Raw genomic sequence first — 21,453 nt, 5'->3', positions numbered from 1 at the left:
AGAAGGTCTGGGATGGAAGTTGGAAAGTGCACCCTGGTAAGTATTAGGAATGGATGCATTTACACAACAAAATTCTGTAGTTAGGATAGAAGAGCACTGTAGAAACATGGGGGTACATTTATATTCTTAGGCAGGTTGAGGACTATGATTTGAGCAAAGAGAGGACTTAATGACAAGAGAAGAACCTAGAGATATTGTGGTGGTAGAAGCCAAAAGTAGACAGAATTATAAATCTGACAGGGTGGTCGGGGTGGTGGGTTAAAGGCCACATGAGTCTATGACTTTATCATTGTACAATTTACCTCCCAATGGGCCATGTCTCTAATGTTTCTGGTAATGAGATCTGCATTTTTGCCCCATGAATTTCCAGCTGCTTTCAATTTTCAGCCACATAATAAGTCCCAGACAAATGCACACATCAACTGTATAGCAAAAAGAAGAAAGTTTCCCACATAAATCTGCACACGTGCATGCACACAGACACACAGTGCAAAGCCTAACCTGGAAAATGAATTAATATGGCCAGAGAGAACTTTCTTTTCTTTTCTTTTTTTAAACTCAATGAATTTTATTATATTTATAGTTGTACAACCATCATCACAACGCCATTTTACATTTCCATCCCAAATACAGATTTTTCTGTCTTTAAGCAGAATAATGGTTTTTTGTAAGGTAATGAAAATGGTGCTGATTATCTCACCTGCCCTGCTTTCCAGACCTCTCTTCTCCCCACCAAACCACAGTGCCTCTTGGATGGCCCTATTTTGGTATTTGCCCACACAATGCATAGAAGTCATACTAAGATATAGGATCCATTAACTCAGCTCACAGAGTTATCACTTACATCCTTGAAGCCTGAGATCCTGAATTGCAGAGTTGTCTCTCCCTCACCCTGGCCTCACTAATGATGGAATATGTGGGGTCTTGGACACAGCTGATGGGGAGGTTCATCTCATATTCACTGAGTCCATCTCTCTGCCTCTAGAAAGGACTGCCTCTCAAATGCCTCAAATTAAGGTACACCTTAGGTTTCCAGAGGCCAGGTAAGGTTTGATTATGTTCAAAAAAGGAATGGCTGCATTGGGCACCCACTGTGGATGCATTCCTGAGCAAATGGCTAAGGATGCCACTGTGCAGTGTCCCTGTCTGCCAGGTCACAACCAGTAGGACAAGAAAGCCAACAGCAAGCAGCACTGGAGAGAAAGAAAAAAGTGTTTTGGGGGTTTGAGGAGGTGGAAGAAATGTTGGGTAATTGTCTGGTTTTCAGAATGCTAGTGGGATAAAAAAAAAGATTGAAAATGGAGAAGTGATATACTGTTGCCCCATAGTGTATTTCAGGGTCGATTTTGGAGTAAAAAACTGGTAATTGGAATGTGGAATGAGAAATAATGTTGGCAAAGAGACCTTCTATCAAGGTACATTAGATCATTAGCTAATTAACTCAGCATATATTTTTTACATGTTCATGATATGGAAGGAACTCTGCCAGGTAGTGAGGATATGGCTGGCCCTTTTGGGAATACCAGTTGATTCTCAGCATTTCTAGGGAGTGCTCCTGTCCTGAAAAGTGAACTTCAGGGGGAAAGAGTCTGAGAATAAAGGGTTATCTCCAGTTCTGCACTGTTCACATTCTTAGAGGACTCTTCTGAACCTTGACTGAATCGTTATTTTACTGATGCATCAAGCATTTTCCTGCTCTCACTTCCACCATTAGTGATGAAAACCAAAAGGGTAGGAATAAATTATCCATTCCACAAATCATTTGTAGAGATGTTTAGTTAATGGATAGAAAAATGCACAGCAGTTAAATGTTAATTAATTCCTTTTTAAAGTAGCATATTCATTTTATGCTATTTATGAGGGTTGTCTAGTAAACAAATTCCTATTACTTTGGTTCAACCATTGAATTTCCCTAAGTCACTTATCCTAAATGTTCATTAATTTCCACCAGCCTTAGAGACTAAATTCCTACTGAACATTACCACAAAGTGCAGCTTAAAAGCAAGGACCGTGTCTGCTTCATGTTCCAAAAATGCCCATAAGGAAGAAGAAATGCTTGAGGGAGCTCCAAAGACAGGGCTTGATGAAGATAATGATGATGATGATAATGGTAAGGTAATGGAGATGGCACTGATGGTGATGACAGTATTGGATCTATTCCCTATTTTAATGCCAACTGAAGATGAGAACTGTGGTATGAGTGACTTTTCTTTCCAGGTGTATTAAAGGGATTGTGTGTGTCTGTGTGTATGTATGTTAAACAGGGGCACAAAGGAAGATGCTTGCAGAGCAGAGTTTGTTAGACGTTCTAGCTTGGGAGGGCAGCTGAGGAATGAAAGGATCAAATGGACATAGCCATCTGCCTTGAAAATGAAATAAACTCTCCTCAAAGCCAGTGTTGGGAAAAAATATGAAGTCCACCTGGTATAAGCACAAACCCAAGATCACTTTTGTGAGTTGGAGTGGTTATATAAATGCCAAGTCTCCCTTTTCTCATGTGTAAATGGGATACTGTTTGATAAAGTTTTAGTTCGCAGGGCTATTGTAAAGATTCAATTGGGTTGGGTAGAAAAGTTTCCAGGTTTCTAATGGGAGAGTTGCAAAAAAATATTTTCATCCTCCTCATATTCATTAGTTTACTTGCCTACAAAATGGGCTGATAACATATATGTCAAATACAGTAGTGTATGCGAGAGTACTTTTTAAAGCAGAATATGTTATAAACTTGCAATGATTAATTACATTCTGGTAAAAAATGGGCTGTTGGGTGGGCAGATCCTTTGGAAAATCCTTACAAGTTTCTGAGGTTTTCCAAGATTCTTTGACTTTGAATTAAAATTCAGTGTCAATGTCACCTAGCAGAAAGTTATAGCCATCCTTTTGAACAATAGATTGTGGGGAGGCTGGAAGGTATAAACAGAAGTTGGGAAGATGGAATTGCCATTTTGAGACTGAGCTCTGGCCATCATGGCTGTGGAGAAAATTCTGGGTCCATCTCTGGTCAGCTGGGAAGAGAAGGCAAGAGATGGATGGGGGCATTATAGGGTTGCTGCCAGGAATCCATGAAGCTTTGCAAAGTTCATCTGTTTGATGGTTGCCACAAATGTCAGAGAGAGCTGGGCTTCAGCTATGGGGAGAGAGCTACTGGGAGACTGGAACTGCCAGGCCCATGTGACACCCTTTAGAATGGTTATGAATTAATCACTTCTCTTAATGGCCCAAGAGGGTGGAGTGCTCTATGCCCGAAGCTCCCACAAGCTCCCACCTCATTTCTCCCTTTCAGAGGGCTGCAACTCTGCAGCTTCCTATGCAACCAACGGCTCTTCCATGTGGCATCAGGAAGATCTGTCTGCATGTTGGCTTCACACCAGCCCCATCAGCATGCAAATAACTCCTTTGTTCCTGCCAAACTTCTTTATTGAAAAATCGAAACATCTTGTCTTTATTTTAAATTTTAAACAGGCAAATTAATTTTATTAGTTAAACCACTCTGGGGGAAGAAAGAGCTTTTTACCTTAGATGACATGACATCATCTCCTCTGTCACCTTTTAAAAGCCCTATGTTTGGAATCAAGCCTCTTGGCAGCCTGTTCTTGGGCGGCAGCAGCTTTAAAAACAGAGAGAGAAAGGAAAAAAAGCCATAAAGTGAGCTGACTTTTGGAAATTTAGTGACATGGCTACAAAGAATCAGACAGGATACCCTGAGCTGAAACAGCTGCTCCAGCCTTAAGAATCTGAGCTCCAGAGGCAGCCGGCTCCCAACACATCACACATTGTGACAGATGCCCATAGTAGCAGAAGTGTTAGTGATTATTAGAATGGGGACAGAGTTTGAAATGGTGTTGTGGGCCAGTGTGCTGAAGAATGACTGTTCCTCTCTTCCATTCAAGCTCTAGGGAATTTGGAAACATCTAAGCTTAGAAGAGATTAGTGTATTTCTTTCATTGACCCTGCAAATGGCCTGTTCTCTCATTATTATTCTGGGGCCCTTAGGACTTGAACAGTTTAATCATTACACTTCTCTCCCCAGGATTCACTGTTGAGGCTACTGTTTTTCATTGCCAGTTTCCAATATTTGTCTGATTGCTCTGCTGAGTTGGGTTGGGTTGCCTAGGAAGTAAACTTTGAGATGAAGATTTGCATGCAAGAGGATTATTGAAAAGTGCTCTGGAAGTCACCAGCTGTGCTGAGTGAGGGTTGCAGGAGTGGGTAGGGGGAGAAGTTCATCTGTGATGTCGTTGGAACAAGGTCTCAGCTGATGCCATCGGAAGCTTCAGAGCACAGATAGCACATCAGAGCTGCCCCCAATGGAAGCCTTTGTGGTAGTGCTGATCAGGCATCTGATGCCAACTCTCCCCAGGGAGGAATATAGCCTCCCAATTGCAACTTCCTTTAATCAAGGGTTATTCCCAGTGAGTGTTTTAACTGTGGGTTGTCAGCAACTAACACTCCTGTAGTTGAAGGGGTCCACCTCAGTCCTGATGGGGTACCTGAGATATACATAACAGCATCCACTACACTGACCTCCATCCACTCCTGTGCCCCCACCCTCTGTTCTTTATACACTTCTCCAAATTCTCTTTCCAAATTGCAATCGAATACACCTCTGCCCTCCTTGTAAATTCATCAATGGCTTATTGCATCAAGGCAAAAGACCTCTTCCTTATATGGCCTACAAAGACCTGAATCACAACCACTCTGCCTAGATTTCTAGTCCCCTCTATCCCTCACAGTTTCTCTAATCTTCAGAGATTAGGGATGCACAGGGCCACTATGCATCTTTTTCTTATTCTCAGAAATAACTCTACTCCATTCTGACTTGATGTTGGACTCTTTTTCTCTTTAGCTCTCTAGCATTTCACTTGCTTTTCTAGTTTGAGGAACTTTCATGATGTGGGTTGGTAGAAGAGAAGCCTCTTTCTTCTTGTATATCTGAGCTTTGACAAGAGGGTAATCCCATTCCACATTTGAGTCTTGACTTAGTGACAAGAAGACAAAGGACAATGAGATTCAACTATTGTCCTCAGTAGCTGTATCACTGAGCAGGCATGGCTATAAATCCAGAGGTGTTTCTGCCTCCAGCTTCCCTTGATTCCTGATGTTCTCAGCTTGTTCCTTCAGTCTTCCTGTCAGTTCAGTGAGTTACCTGACATCCTTTTCATATGTCCCTCTTCTGATGCACTTTTGCTTCATTACTTATACTTGCGCTATCAGCCCATGAGTCACTTCCATAGGGGAGCCTTTCTTGGCACCCCTTCCCTGTGTAGGTCAGTTTCCCTTCATACCACCAGTTTTCTTTATTCAGAACACTTACATATTGGTAACCAAACATTCATGAAGTTGAGTATTTGATTTATGTCTGCCTTCCAAATTAGAATTTGAACTTTCTGAGAGCCAGACTGTGTCTATTTTTGCTCACAATTTTTTTCCTGCAGCTCTCATACAGAGTATTAAATTAAATATATAAGCACACATTTTGAATAAATAAAAGTGTAAAGAAAGCCAGTTCCTGGAATTAGTTATCCATAACTTTTAAAAAAGTGAAGTAGACATGGACATTGGAAGAGAATGGTATGATATATTTTCCTGAAGGACTGAGGAAACACCCCTTTTATTATGGACCATCTTTTTTTTTTTTTTTTTTTTTGTCAATAATGTCCTGTGTTTCTTTTCCTCTCTTTACCCCTTAGTTGTCTTAGTGACATACTTGGTTGGATCTCTTGCATCCTTATCCTTATCACACTTTAGGAGGGCTGAACATTCCTTTTTTTAGTTGCCCCACTCTTTAGACAGTTTTGCTTTCCTTCTCACCATTAATTGATCCTTATAAAGGATTACTGATGAAATCAATAGACATTCAATGTGTGGAGCCAGATTCCTTTACAGAGGCTTTGTTAGGTTGCTTAGGAGTACTGCATGGCAAAGATATCTCTTCAGTGCAAAGAGCATCAAATGAAAGCGGCTCCCAACTGTTCTCTTTTTGAGTCTCTAGCAAACCTCACAATTCCAACTTATGGATCTAAACTTAATTCCCTTTCAGTTGAGCCTTGCCAGGGAGTTTGGTTTTCGGCTGGCCTTGGAAGCTCTCAACACAAAGATGGATGAATGCTGTAATGGTAGTTGCCTAAGGCCACAGATGCCAGCATGTTTGTGGGGAGGATGAAGAGGGTTGAGTTTCACAATCTAGGGGACCCTTTAGACAGCATAGCCTGGCTTTAGCCCACATCAGGGCACATGGGATTCCAGTGTGACCTCTGTGCACAAAGCTCCATGCCATTTCTGATTCATTGGTTCAAAGCTAAACTGGAAGAAGAATTTACTACTTTCCTCTATCAACCTTACACCTCTTCCCAGGGTCGAGATGCTAACAACCAGAGGTAGTCCCTATGACAGCATCGATCACCAGGAAGATTATCCAAAGGGAAAAGTAGGTATTCTTGAAGAAGTCTGTTTTCTTATCAGAACCTCAGGTCAAAGAGAAGGGGGGAAAGGGGATATTCACTGGGCTTCAGAGCTGTGAAGTCACTGGATCCTCACATGAGCTTTGATAAATAGGTAGAATTGTCCCTACTTTAGATAAAACATTTAGGTTCAGAAGGGGTAGGTAACTAGCCCACAATCACACAACATTAAAGTGACAGAAATGATTAAAATTGATTCAAATTTTGAGCTTTTCCCACTCCTTCAAAGGGTTCTTCCAAAAGGGACCCATGGAACAGAATTCCTATGCCTGGTAAGACCTCCTGCTGGTGAGGATGCTTCTTTGACATAGCACTGGCCCCACTTTTCTGAAGATGATGTCTGGCATTGATCTACTGGTACTACTGCACTCCATATGTTTTGAAGTTTTTAGACTCAGAATATTTTTCTGAGTATCTTATTTTTTATTGGAATAATATCTAAGTTAGACAGGATGGTGCTGTGAAAATTGAAGGGGGATTGATAAAGGTTATAACACCTAGAATTTGAATCCTACCTCTGCCTTTTACTACTCGTGTGATGATGGGTGAAGTTACTTTAATTCCCTAAATTGCACTCATAAAATGGAAATCTTCATACCTTTGTGGTGGTATTAACTTTGTAATAACAAATTTTATACTTCCTTATTTTCTTTAAGTCAGTATAAATTTGATTCTAAGCTTCCTTCCATTAGCTCATGGAAATTTTGTTCTCAAACAGCATAGGAGCTCTCCTGCTATAATTGTGCAAGATGTATGTATGAGAGACATATGTGGTATGTGCAAAATAGGAGATGAGATTGAAGTGAAGATCTCCAAATCAGCCATTTATTCATAAAACAGCCAGTATGTTCTATTCTATGACAAACATCAGGGAGAGAATGAAAAACAGACTCGGTCATTCCAGTAAGGCTGAGAATAAAAGTAACATTAGAATATAGTGTGATGAATATTATTATAGGGGAAGAAAATTTGGATAACTAAGCTAGTCTGGTTGGGGGCAGGATTTTCATTAATTCTGGTGTAGACAAGAAGAAAGAAGGATGACCTGAGATGGGGATGGAACACTGGGAGGTGCCAGACAGTTGAAAAATTAAGTTCATAAATGCTGAGGTTCATAAAGAGTACGGGACCAGCTCACAGTTGCAACATTATAACAGCAGCAATAATTAAAACTGAAGATGGACCAATTCAACTGTCTGTCTCAGTTTTGCCATCAAAACTCACAGAGTCTTCCCCAAAAGGATTTATACATCAGCCTTATCTAAAGGGAAAGCTTATAAAGCAGAAGGAGAAATGCTTCAATAAATGCATCAGATTTATTGGTATAATTCATGTATATATTTATTTTTTGAAAACTCATTATGTGTCAGACATGTAGTCACCACCTCACCTAAACATCACACTAATTCAATGAAATAGTCACAATTATCATGCTCAATTTATGGTACAGAAGATTAAGGATTAGTGAGGTCAAATAATTTGCTCCAGATTACATAGCTCATAAATTATGAAGCCAGAATATAAATCTAGGTATTCTTATTCCCAAGCCCTCACTCTTTAGAAATCTGAAGAACCAACTATACATTTGTGTATGTGTGTGTTCATGCACATGTGTTCACTAGGATGAAGTCAGCACTAAAATGTCCTTGATATTTGCAAAACCATTTTATCCTGTTCAAACTGCCCATTTTGTTCACACCAAAAGGTCCTTGATATTTGGCATGGACCAAGTATGCTCACGGATGTTTTGGAGAGGACCACATTTCAAGAAACTTTTGGCATAGGGTATTCTGGACAGGACCAGATATCAGGGACTTTTTGGCATGGACCAAATGTCCTGCAAGGGAGGTGGGTGATATAGGAGGTAGATTTTATTTCAGAATTTTCTAAACAATGCTCTGCAAAGTATTCTGTTCTGACTTATGTTAAGGGATGTCTTTTGAAAGAGGAGTTCTGCAATCAAATTAGCTAATGAAACAATGGGAAACAAAGTCAAATTTCTCTATTCCAGGATTTCTCAGTCATTTAGTATGATACATACAATATGACCCTTCAAGAAGGGATAAGTACATACACATTCTTTTCCTCACACTTTATATATATGTATGACTGGGTCCCTATGCTATACAGTAGAAATTGACACAACACTGTAAATCAACTATAGTCTAATAAAATGAAAAAAAAATTAAAACTATAGTCAATAAAATGAAAAGAGGATTAGTATTTTTCAAAGCTGATTTGTACCATTACCTATTATCTATTCCTTGAATATTAAGTAACACCATATATAACATAGGTTATAGAATGCTGTCATAACAATCTATGATTTTTATGATTTTGCAATGATAGAATCAATTATGGTAATTATTATAATTCTATGCAGAGCTTTTGATAAATATTCCCTGGTGGGTTGCTTTCTTTGAGATTCAGGGATTATTTTTTTATTAACTCATTTGCTTTAATAGGAAATTATCTTTATTATTGTCTTGGGGCAATTCAAACCTAAGAGAAAACCCTTGCCCCTCCAGATACATTTGAACAGCTGTGGATTATACTGATACTTAATAATACCTTCAGTGTTTCATTATAATGTATTTGTAGAGGTAGATGAATTTGGCACAGGAGGGTTCCAAATTAGACTTTAAATCTAGAAGCTGGAACCTCTTTCCTGCAGTATAAAGTCCCTTGAACCAAAAAGACTTATCCATATTGCAAAAATGAACAGAATGAGAAGCAGAGTGAAAAATATGGCTTTTGGAGTTAGTAACAGTAGAAAATGGAAATGCAAACAGAACAAGAGAGGAAAGGGAGTTTACTGAATTGTAATTTTCTTTTAAAATCTGTTTGGAAGGGCATTTGCTTTTATCACAATGTTCACCCATTAAGCTTTCTCTTTTTAGCAGTAAGCATTGATATGTGAAAATAATGGCTCCTTCTGGAAGATGAGAATTTCCCTAAAAAAAAGACATCTTCTAGTTTATGGTATCTCTAAAAAAAACTAAAAAAGGAAATTGCTAACTTGATTTTGTTGGTTTTCACTCAGATTTGTTTTTCAAATTCTTGGACTATTTCCACTGATAGAAACAATTTCAGTGCTTATGGTTTGGCAGAGAAATGACTTTTATTTTGGTTCCCAATAATTGTTTTCTTTAATAGTCTCCAATTCAAAAACAAAACTTATCCCAGAAGATGAAAACTTGCTACGGTTTGAAGAGTCAAACTGAAATAAATTAATCTTTAAGAATGATACCAAATAGAAATAATTCTCGTAAAATTACATCAGAAGACTTAACCTTCAGTAAAGTGGAACAGAGTAAAGTTGGTTCCACTCTTTGAGGTAGGGGAACAAACATGGCCGTAGATATTTGTTCTCAGTGACTCAAGTGGGTTCGGTAAAAAAAAAGAGGAAGTGAGGGGAAATCTTTGAAGAACATATAGTTCTTATAAATTATATGAAAAGGGTACTATTTAGTTTGCATTGCCTCAGTTGAACAGTAATCTTGTGACATAAGTGTTGCCATCATCCCCATTTTATAGGTGGGGAAATTGAAGCTCAGCGAGATTAACTGATTTGTTACAAATTGAATGTAGAGCTAATAGTTAAACTAGGCTGTATTAGTCAGGGTTCTCCAGAGAAAGAAAACACATACACACACAGACACATGTGTGTCCCAAATTTAAAATGAATTAAGATGTATATATATGTGTATACACACATGTAGACACACATACTCTGGATTGGTTGGCTTATGTAAATGTGGAGGCTGACAAGTTGCAAGGTCTTCCATTAAAACTGTTAATCCAGGAGAACCAATGTGAGTATGATGACCTGAAAACAGGGAGAGCTGAAGGTGAAAGTTCCAATCTGAAAGCTAGCAGGTTTGGTACACCCAAGAAAAGTTGATGTTTCAGTGTTAATCTGAGGGCTGGAAAAGACCAAGACCTCAGCTCAGTGCTTCAGGAGAAGTTCCCTTTTACTCAGACTTTTGGTTCTTTCTTTTTAAAAAGATTTTTATTATTATTTTTATTTTATGACTTTTATTTTTTCCACTATGGTTGGTTTACAGTGTTCTTTCAATTTTCTACTGTACAGCAAAGTGACCCAGTCATACATATATATATACATACATACATACACACACATTTATCTTTTTCTCACATTATCCTCCATCATGTTCCCTCACAAGTGACTGTAGCACACAGAAGGATCTCATTGCTTATCCACTCCAAATGCAGTAATTTGCATCTATTAACCCCAGATTCCCAGTCCATCCTACTCCCTCTCCCTCCCCTTGGCAACCACAAGTCTCTTCTCCAAGTCCATGAGTTTCTTTTCTGTGGAAAGGTTCATTTGTGCCATATATTAGATTCCATATATAAGTGATATCATATGGTATTTGTCTTTCTCTTTCTTACTTATTTCACTTGGTATGAGAGTTTCCAGTTCTAGCCATGTTCCTTCAAATAGCATTATTTTGTTCTTTTTATGGCTGAGTAGTATTCCATTGTGTATATATACATCAAATCTTCTTAATCCAGTCATCTGTCAATGGACATTTAGGGTGTTTCCATGTCTTGGCTATTGTGAATAGTGTTGCAATGAACATACAGGTGCATGTATCTTTTTCAGGGAAAGTCTTGTCTGGATATGTGCCTAAGAGTGGGGTTGCTGGGTCATATGGTAGTTCTATATTTAGTTTTCTGAGGTGGTTGTACCAATTTACATTCCTACCAACAGTGCAGGAGGGTCCGCTTTTCTCCACACCCTCTCCAGCATTTGCTATTTGTAGACATAGTAGTGATAGCCATCCTGACCTGTGTGAAGTGGTACCCCATTGTAGTTTTGGTTTGCCTTTCTCTAATAATCAGTGATATTGAACATTTTTTCATGTGCCTGTTGGCATCTATATATCTTCTTTGGAGAAATGTCTATTCAGGTCTTCTGCCCATTTTTCAATTGGATCTTTGGTTTTATGCTCTTGAGTTGTATTAAGTTGTTTGTATATTTTAGAGATTAAGCCCTTGTTGGTTGCATTATTAAAAACTATTTTCTTCCATTCTACGGGTTGTCTTCTTGGTTTTTGTATGGTTTCCTTTGCAGTGCAAAAGCTGGTAAATTTGATTAGGTCCCATTGATTTATTTTTGTTTTTATTTCTTTTGCCTTGGAATACTGATGTAAGAAGACTATTTTTACGATTGATATCAGAGAATGTTTTGCCTATGTTCTCTTCTAAGATGGTGATGGTGTCTTGCCTTACATTTAAGTCTTTAAGCCATTTTGGGTTTATTTTTGTGCATGGTGTGATGGTGTGTTCTAGTTTCATTGATTTGCATGTAGCTGTCCTGTTTTCCCAGCACCACTTGCTGAAAAGACTTCTTACCACTTTATAATCTTGCCTCCTTTGTTGAAGATTAATTGACCATAGATGTCCGGATTTATTTTTGGATTCTCTATTCTCTTCCATTGGTCTGTATGTTTCTTTTGGCACCAGTACCACACTGTCTTGATTTGTAATATTTCCTAAAGTCTGGGAGGGTTATGCCTCCTGCTCAGTTTTTGTTCCTCAGGATTGCTTTGGCAATTCTGGGTCTTTCGTGGTTACATATAAATTTTTGGATTGTTTATTCTAGTTCTGTGCAAAATGTCATAGGTAATTTGATAGGGATTGCACTGAATCTGTAGATTGCTTTGGATAGTATGGCCATTTAAACAATATTAGTTATTCCAGTCTAGGAGCAAGGAATATCTTTCCATTTCTTAGAATTCTCTTTAATTTCCTTGATTAATGTTTTATAGTTCCCAGCATATAAGTTGTTCACTTCCCTGGTCAGGTTTATTCCTAGGTATTTAATTTTGGGGTGTGTGATTTTAAAAAGTATTGTATTTTTACATTCCTTTTCTAATATTTCATTGTTAGTAAACAGAATCACACCTGATTTCTTGATGTTACTCTTGTATCCTTATACTTTGCTGAGTTCATTGATCAGTTGGAGTAGTTTTTGTGTGGAGTCTTTAGGGTGTTCTATATATAGTATCATGTCATCTGCATACAGTGACAATTTTACTTTTTCTCTTCCAACTTACATACATTTTATTTCTTTTGTTTGATTGCTGTTGCTAGGAATTCTGACACTATTTTTTTTTTTTTTGGTCTTTTAGGGCCACACCCATGGTGTATGGAGGTTCCCAGGCTAGGGGTCCAATTGGAGCTGTAACTGCCAGTCCACGCCAGAGCCACAGCAATGTGGGATTGGCGCTGCATCTGCAACCTGTACCACAGCTCGTGGCAACTTTGGATCCTTAACCCACTGAGCGAGGCCAGGGATTGAACCTGCATCCTCATGGATGCTATTTGGGTTTGCTAACCGCTGAGCCACAAGAGGAACCCCTGATACTATTTTAAATAAAGGTGGTGAGACTGGGCATCCTTGTCTTGTTCCAGATTTTAGTGGAAGGCTTTCAGCTTTTCTCCATTGAGTATTATAATAGCTGTGGGTCTGTCATAATTGGCTTTGATTATGTTAAGTTGTGTTCTCTCTATACCCAATTTGTTAAGAGTTTTTATCACGAATGGATTTTGGAGTTTGTCATATCTTTCTCTGCTTTCTCTGTTGAGATGATGTGGTTTTTGACTTGTGTTTTGTTAATGTGGTTTATGACATTAATTGATTTGTGTATGTTGAACCATCCTTGTGAAATTGGAATGAATTCCACTTGGTCATGGTACATGATCTTTTATATATGTTGTTAGATTTGGTTTCCTAAAATTTTATTGACAATTTTTGCATCTAAATTCATCAAGAGGAGTTCCCATTGTGGCGCAGTGGTTAACGAATCCGCCTAGGAACCATGAGGTTGTGGGTTCAATCCCTGGCCTTGCTCAGTGGGTTAAGGATCCGGCATTGCCATGGGCTGTGGTGTAGGTCGCAGACGTGACTTGGATCCCGCACTGCTGTGGCTGTGGCTGTGGCTGGCAGCTATAGCTCAGATTAGAACTCTAGCCTGGGAACCTCCATATGCCATGGGAGTGGCCCTAGAAAAAGGCAAAAAAAAATGAATTCATCATGATACTGGCCTATAATTTTCTTTTTTGGTAGTCTGATTTTGGTACTAGGGTAATGACGACATCATAGAATGTCTTTGGGAGTGTTCCTCATTCTTCAACCTTTTGGAAAAGTTTAGGAAGGATGGACATAAGTTCATCTTCATATGTTTGGTAGAATTCACCTGTGAAGCCATCTGGTCCTAGACTTTTGCTTGTAGAGAATGTTTGTATTAAATATTCAATTTCATTTCTGGCGATCTGCCTGTTCAGTTGATCTGTTTTTTGGTGATTAAGTTTTGGCATGCTGTTAAGTCTCTGCAAAGTTGTCCATTTCTTCAAGGTTGTCAGATTTGCTGGCATGTAACTGTTCATAGTGTTCTTTTATGGCTTTTTATATTTCTGCAGTATCTATTGATCATTTTTCATTTCTCATTTTCTTTATGTTAATTCTTTCTCTCTTCTTCTTGGTGAGTCTGGCCAGAAGTTTGTCAATTTTGTTTACCTTTTCAAAGAAACAGCTCTTGGTTTTATTGATTTTTTTCCTCTTACTTTTTAAATCTCTATTTTATTGATTTCCTCTCTGATCTTTATGATTTCCTTCCTTCTGCTGACTTAAGGTTTCATTTGTTCTTTTTTTTTTTTCTAACTCTTTAGGTGGAAAGTGTAAGTGGTTCATTTGAGATGTTTCTTCTTTCTGAGGGAGGCCAGTATTGCTATGAACTTCACTCTAAGAATTGCTTTTGTGGCATCCCATAGATTTTAAATGTTTGTGGTTTCATTATCATTTGTCTAGAGGCATTTTTAAATTTCCCTTTTGATTTCCTTTTGATCCATTGTTGTTTAGTCTCTGTGTAGTCAGTTTTTTTTCTCATTTCTTTTCCTGTGGTTGATTTATAGTTTTATGCCATTGTGGTCAGAGTAGATCCCTGACAATAATTTCTGTGTAGTTAAATTTGTTGAGGTTAGTTTTTGTGCCTCAGTATGTGGTCAGCCCTTGAGAATGTTCCATTTGCATTTGAAAATAATGTATATTCTGATTTTTTTTTTTGGATGTAATGCCCTGAAAATGTCAATTAAGTCTAACTTTTCTATTGTGTCATTTAGGGTCTCTGTTGCCTTATTGATTTTCTGTCTAGATGTTAAAGTTTGCTACTATTATTGTATTCCCGTCAATTTCTCCTTTTATGTCTGTTAGTATTTGTTGTATTATCTAAGTACTTCTATATTTTGGGCATATACATTAATGTGTTTATGTAAAATACAGGAAGGCAGGAGGTACAAATCTCATATCAGACCAAATAGACGTTAAAACAAAAGCCATAAAGATAGATACAGAAGGACAGGAATTAATTAAAAAGGATCCATTCAGCCTTTTGGCTCTTTCTATTCAGGTCTTCACTGGACAGGATGAGGCTCACCCAAATTAGGGAGGGCGATATTCTTACTCATTCTATGGCTTCAAACATTAATCTCATCCAGAAACACCCGTACAGACACATCAATATCTGGCCACTGCATTGCCCAATCAGGCAGGCATAAAATTAACCATCACACAGGAATCATGGGTGTAAGTCCTATGCCTTGCTTGCATCATAATAACATTAAGCCCCTTTCCAGATCTGTTTTCGAAGCTGTCATTCATGCTCTTATTTATATTACTATAAGAATTTTACCTATTATTTAATATGCCCTCTCAAAATATTTTTAATTTATAATGATCCTTTAGAGCTAAATAGGGGCTCAGTTGGGGGAAATTTTTGCCTTGAACAGGACACATGGCCATGTGAAACATTTTGGCTGTGACAACTGCAGTAGGGGAGGTGAGTGAAGGGGGCAGACTTATGGCAGAGATGCTAGAGATGCTACTAAAGCTCTTTCAAGGCACAGGACAGCTCCCAACAATAAAGAATCCAAATGTCTAAAATGTTAATTGTGTGAAGGATCAGGAAATGTTTTAATGTTTAAGTGTCCTTAGGGTCCAAGGTGGGTTTGGGGGAGATCCATACATACCATGAAAATATATGCAAAATTTTGATGGCCAACAGGCACATGAAAAAATGTTCAACATCACTGATTATTAGAGAAAGGCAAATCAAAACTACAATGGGGTACCACTTCACACAGGTCAGGATGGCTATCATTACTATGTCTACAAATAGCAAATGCTGGAGAGGGTGTGGAGAAAAGCGGACCCTCCTGCACTGTTGGTAGGAATGTAAATTGGTACAACCACCTCAGAAAACTAAATATAGAACTACCATATGACCCAGCAACCCCACTCTTAGGCACATATCCAGACAAGACTTTCCCTGAAAAAGATACATGCACCTGTATGTTCATTGCAACACTATTCACAATAGCCAAGACATGGAAACACCCTAAATGTCCATTGACAGATGACTGGATTAAGAAGATTTGATGTATATATACACAATGGAATACTACTCAGCCATAAAAAGAACAAAATAATGCTATTTGAAGGAACATGGCTAGAACTGGAAACTCTCATACCAAGTGAAATAAGTAAGAAAGAGAAAGACAAATACCATATGATATCACTTATATATGGAATCTAATATATGGCACAAATGAACCTTTCCACAGAAAAGAAACTCATGGACTTGGAGAAGAGACTTGTGGTTGCCAAGGGGAGGGAGAGGGAGTAGGATGGACTGGGAATCTGGGGTTAATAGATGCAAATTACTGCATTTGGAGTGGATAAGCAATGAGATCCTTCTGTGTGCTACAGTCACTTGTGAGGGAACATGATGGAGGATAATGTGAGAAAAAGATAAATGTGTGTGTATGTATGTATGTATATATATATGTATGACTGGGTCACTTTGCTGTACAGTAGAAAATTGAAAGAACACTGTAAACCAACCATAGTGGAAAAAATAAAAATAAGTTTTAGAAAATATATGCAAAATTTTATATGTACATTATGTACTTTTTTTTTTCTCCCAGAGAGAGTCCATAGTTTTCATAAGTTTGTGACAAGAGACCCATGTTATCTGTGGTGGATATGGCAGATTGGCAGTTAATATCAAACTTTTTCTATCCCATATTCCTGCATCACAGAGGCTGGGTGGCTTAAATCTATATTCTCCAAACTTACAAACTTATCTGTGGTTATATTATTGAGTAAGTTCAGTTCTTCTAGCTGTTCAGAAGGCTGAAGTGAGGCAGGAGTCATGTTCCTGCTGCTTTGGTTGTTTTCTGGTACCAGGTGTATTGGTAGTCATGTTGTTTTCTGCATTTTCTTTCTATGGATCATCCAAGAGCTTCATGAGTGATAAGAGGCAGGATGGTGACAGTGGCAGTGAACACAGTGATTTTCTGATACAGGATCACTGTTACTGTTATGAGAATATGTTCTTGAAGCCCATAGTTTCTGAAAATGCCTTCTTATTCCCAACTTTCTGATAGAGGCAAAAATAGCAACTCCTTTGATGAACCATTTTTTCCTGTATATTTTTCTAGGAATCATTTCTGAAGGCTCAGCGTAGAACTTGTTCCTCTATATCATTGAAAATATTTAAAGCACCTAATTCCCTGTACTGAATCTGATTTTACTTGAAATATTGAGACAGGTATCTGTTTCTTCCAATTGAACCCTATTGATACACTTCCAAAAAGTTTAGAACCATGAATTTGTTGCACTTTTGCTCTGATGGGCTGTTGATTATTTTTACACTGAAGTGTAGTCATTTACCTACATGCTGTGGTCTCCTTAGTATATACATCAGGAAACTGTTAGAAAATGTTTTACCTGATGCACAAGTAAGCTTGTCTTTGTGGAGAATAAGCAAAGGCCATAGTTTGGTGTAAAACAGGCTTCACTGTATAGAATTGTTACTGTGCATGTAAGAAATATTGAAAGGTTAACACTGGAAAAGACCATAGAGACCATCTAGTCCAGTTATTCCGAAACAAAGTGGAAATTTGTGGGAAATTTTGGTGTGTCACAATGACTGGGAAGTGCTATTGGCATTTAGTGCCCAGAGGCTATGAATGTTTAAATTCCTAACGTGTATGGGACAGACATACACCCTAAACAACTGCTTTTTCTTTGCCAGTGATCCTAGCATTCTTGTTGGAAAATACCACTTCAATCTCCTTGCTTTACCAAAGAAGCGAGTGGAACCCAGGACAATGAAATGATTTTCCTAAGGTCATAGAACTAAGACTGAAATCCAGTCTCTCTGACTCCCAGGTAAGAAGTCTTCCCTCATCACCATAGGAGAAGCTCTCTGATCAGGGGATCCAGGAGATAGTCCTAGAAATGGACTTCAGAAGACAAGGAGCTGAAAGCAGATCTGCCAGATGTCCGATAGTCAGTTAACGTACACCTAAATGGCCACACTGTTGTTTTGGTTTGTCGTGTATATGGGCAGAGTCCATCCTGAGTGCTCATTATTCATGCTGTAATAATTGTTAAAATATTTTGTATATTAACTCTTGAATTAGAGAATCTTGAAGAACAGAAGTGAATGGAGAGATACTGGCTTGGCAGTTAACTCTTCTTAGCAAGGTTATTCCATCTTGAGATGTTTATTCCTCAGTGTGCTCAGGGAATTTAAAACTCTTTCTCATTACATTTAATTGCTAAACAGTAATCCACTTGCTATGGTGTCTCAAAAGGACAACCTCACTTGCTGTAGCTTTTGACTCAGCCATGATATTTTTTCTTTCAGAGGTGTTCTAGGCTAAACTAGAAAGTTTTGCAAATGTTTTTGAGACTCTCAAGTTGTCCCCAGGATTCCTGAAACATGACTAATTGTGCAGGGATCAGTGATTAGTTCTTACTTTGGAAAAGAACACTTCTTGGCTGAACAGAAAGCAGATTTAATGAGTAGGCTGCCTCTTTCCAGTGTGGAGTTCAGCCATAACCACCTTTCTTTAAGAATTAGGATCCTGAATGTTTTTAAATTTTTTTATAAGCTTGCTATATACCCGTATGGTATTTTTTTAACTTAAAAATATTTTATTGCTAAAAAATACTAAGCATCATTTCAGCCTTCCTTGAGTTGTAACATTTTCACAATAGGAACATCAAAAATCACTGATCACAAATCACCATAACAAACACAAAAATAACAAAGAAGTTTGAAATATTGCAAGTTACCAAAATGTGATACAGAGACCAGAAGTGAACAAATGCTGTTGGGAAATATGGCACCGGTATACTCATGGGACACAAGCTACCCGTATAGTATGTTTTTAATGTGGCTATTAGAAATAAGATAACTAATTAAGCTAGAAATTTTGACATATTAAGACAAATCTTTTTGGGAGGGAAATAGGTGATGCCTTACTTTTTTCACCTGTACAAAGTAGGTGTTCATTCATTTACTCATACCATGAACAAATGATTATCAAGCACCTACAACGTGTTAGGCACTGATAGGTGTAGGGGATTTATCTAAGTCTCTGTTCCCAAGCCAAAATGTCAATATGTTTGGAAGTACTGTAATTTTATTTTTGGTATTTTACAATGGCCTAGATTTATTCAGACTATTTCCCATTTTGTACAGGAGGCTAGAAGTGAAACTGACAGTGTTCAATAGGAGAAGCGTCCCTAAAGTGGTGAAGAAAACCAGATAGTCCTTGCCTTCAGGAAGCTTATGTTCTGTCATCATTGTCAGTAAACTACCTTATCAGAGTATTAACTAGGGTTAGTGAGAAAGGAAATAAAAGAGTTCACTTCAATGCCTAACTCAAGTGAGTTCACAATAATTCATAATGCTTATTGTTAGTTACAGTTATTATTTGAATTTTTCACAGCTATTTTCCAACTATCTGTCTTTCCCAGGTAAACGAATACTATCCAGCTTCTCTTGTTCCAAGTCATAGTCGGTGTCACCTCCTCAGTCCTGTATAAAATGGGACACCAAATAAAGAAACCTAAGCCATTATAAAGTAGGCATAATAAAATTACTTTACCCCCAAAGAGACCTAAACCTTGGTTGGAGAACATAGTTTAAGATAAATTTGCTAAAATTTCTATGTTTTCCATTTAGGGAATGGAAATCGATGCATGTCACCTCCTCTTCCTCTGGAGCTAGGAGGATTAATGGGGGACTACATCATAAGTTTATTAGGCATATAGGATGTAGGCTTCCTCAGTGGGTAACACATCATGATGACAAGTTGCTGTCCCAACAATTATGCTGCAGAAGCAGAACAACAGATAAAAAGATACTGACTTTATATTTCATTTAAAATTGGATATGAGTGAGGATGGAAAGAGTGCATGTACATCTAATGGAAAGGACTGAAAAACACTGCAGAATTAGCTTTGATAAGAAAAATGATGAGGGTGCTTAGAAAACATTTGAAAGGAAAAGTAGGCCATTGTGTAAAGTTGATATAATCATGGACACAGAATTTTACTCTACAGTGGAAATTATAATAATGTTTGAGGGAAGAGAAGAGTCAAGTCTGGTCTCTGACTAGCAATAGCCTGATGAATTTGGGCATCATTCAGTATCTCTGGCTTCCAGTTTTCTCATCAATCCAATACTAATACCTGCTCTGATCCCTAAGAATTGTCCTGAAGACCCGTGAGAACAACAACAAGAAAGATATAAATGAAAAGGCTTTTTGGGGCTGAATTATATGCCTTTCAAATTCATATGTTGAAGTCTTAACCCCCAATACCTCAGACTGTGACTATATTTGGAGAAAGAGCCTCAAAAGAGATACTTAAGTTAAAAATGAGGTCATTGGGGTGGAGTCTAATCCAGTATGACTAATATCCTTATAAGAAGAGGACATCAGGACACACACACTCACTTAGGGAAGACCATGTAGAGATACAGGGAAAAGATGGCCATCAACAAGGCAAGGAGATAAGGCTTCGAAAGAAACCCCCCACAACACTTTGCATTCAGACCAGTAGCCTCCAGAAATGTGAGAAGATAAATTTCTGTTGTTGAAGCCATTGTCTGCGGTACTTTGTATGGCAGCTCTGGAATACAGGCTTTGACAAGGTAAAACACTGACTACTCTTATTTTGTAGTTTCCCACTGCTATGGAATAAATATATGTGTCCCTCCAGAATTCATCTATCTGGCTCCAAAGTAGAGGTGGGGACTTTAGGAGGTAATTAGGCCATGAAAATGGAGCCTCCATGATAAGATTAGCATCCTTACTAGAAGAGCGAGGTTGCGCACATGCATTCTCTTTCTCCCTCTTTCCTTCCCTCCATCTCTCTCTCCTCCTTTCTCCTCCCTCAGTCTCTCTTGCAATCTCTCTTCCAACACCTGAGGATACAAAGTGATGGGAGCCAGAAAGAGGTAAACCAGGAAGAGAGGCTTCACCAAGGTTCCAACTATGCAGACACCCTGATCTTGAACTTCTAGTCTCTAGAACTGTGCAAAAGAAAGGTTTGTGTTAAGCTCATCACTCCATGGTATTCTGTTATAGCAGATCAAACTAAGATCCCCAAAGAACACTGAGCACCTAAAGTCGGTTCTCAGCAACTTGAATGGAGCTATGAATATCAGCTGTTGGCACTGCCTGCTATGCATATATGAATGTATTCTACTAAATAACTCAATGTAGAAGGTGAGGAGTATGAAACTAGGATGTTTAATAGGTCTACAACTTGGGAAACTGGGTTGGTGATAGTTTCACTTGCAAAGAAGGGAAACTTAGGAGGAGGAGGGGCATGATTTGGGGTAACTGATCAGTTGAGTGAGATTTATGCTGAGTAGAACATGTGCTCATCTTCTCAGATGGATTTTAGCACCTCTTTAAAGCTATACTCATTTTATGTATCTTTATTCAGTTAAAAAAATCCACTAAATCATTTAGATCTACTTCACATAAGTGGTCTTAGATCCCTGCAAACAAATAGTTCTTGACAGGAGAATACTTCAAAGTCTGTGCTCTTCCCTTCTAAGTACATTGTCCAAGAAAGAAAGAGTTGGAGAGGCAC

At 38.2% G+C, this 21,453-nt stretch overlaps 1 long non-coding RNA gene across 2 annotated transcripts in view; it reads left to right on the top strand.

Moving 5' to 3' along the window:
* The window catches only part of LOC110255532 (uncharacterized), a 450,230-nt gene that overhangs the window by 259,313 nt on the left and 169,464 nt on the right, over positions 1–21,453 (top strand). For both annotated transcript variants that reach the window (XR_014822317.1, XR_002336045.2), the window contains exon 3: positions 17,588–17,724. This is a non-coding gene — a long non-coding RNA (uncharacterized LOC110255532). The remainder of the gene's footprint in view (positions 1–17,587; positions 17,725–21,453) is intronic.

Source organism: Sus scrofa, chromosome 1 (assembly GCF_054392235.1).
Source record: "Sus scrofa isolate SSC_HxYL_T2T_F1_AM1 chromosome 1, Sscrofa_HxYL_maternal_Yorkshire_Landrace_v2.0, whole genome shotgun sequence".
Classification (NCBI taxonomy): domain Eukaryota; kingdom Metazoa; phylum Chordata; class Mammalia; order Artiodactyla; family Suidae; genus Sus; species Sus scrofa.
The sequence above is the reverse complement of the archived record's forward strand: the minus strand, read 5'-3'. Positions and strand labels throughout refer to the sequence as shown.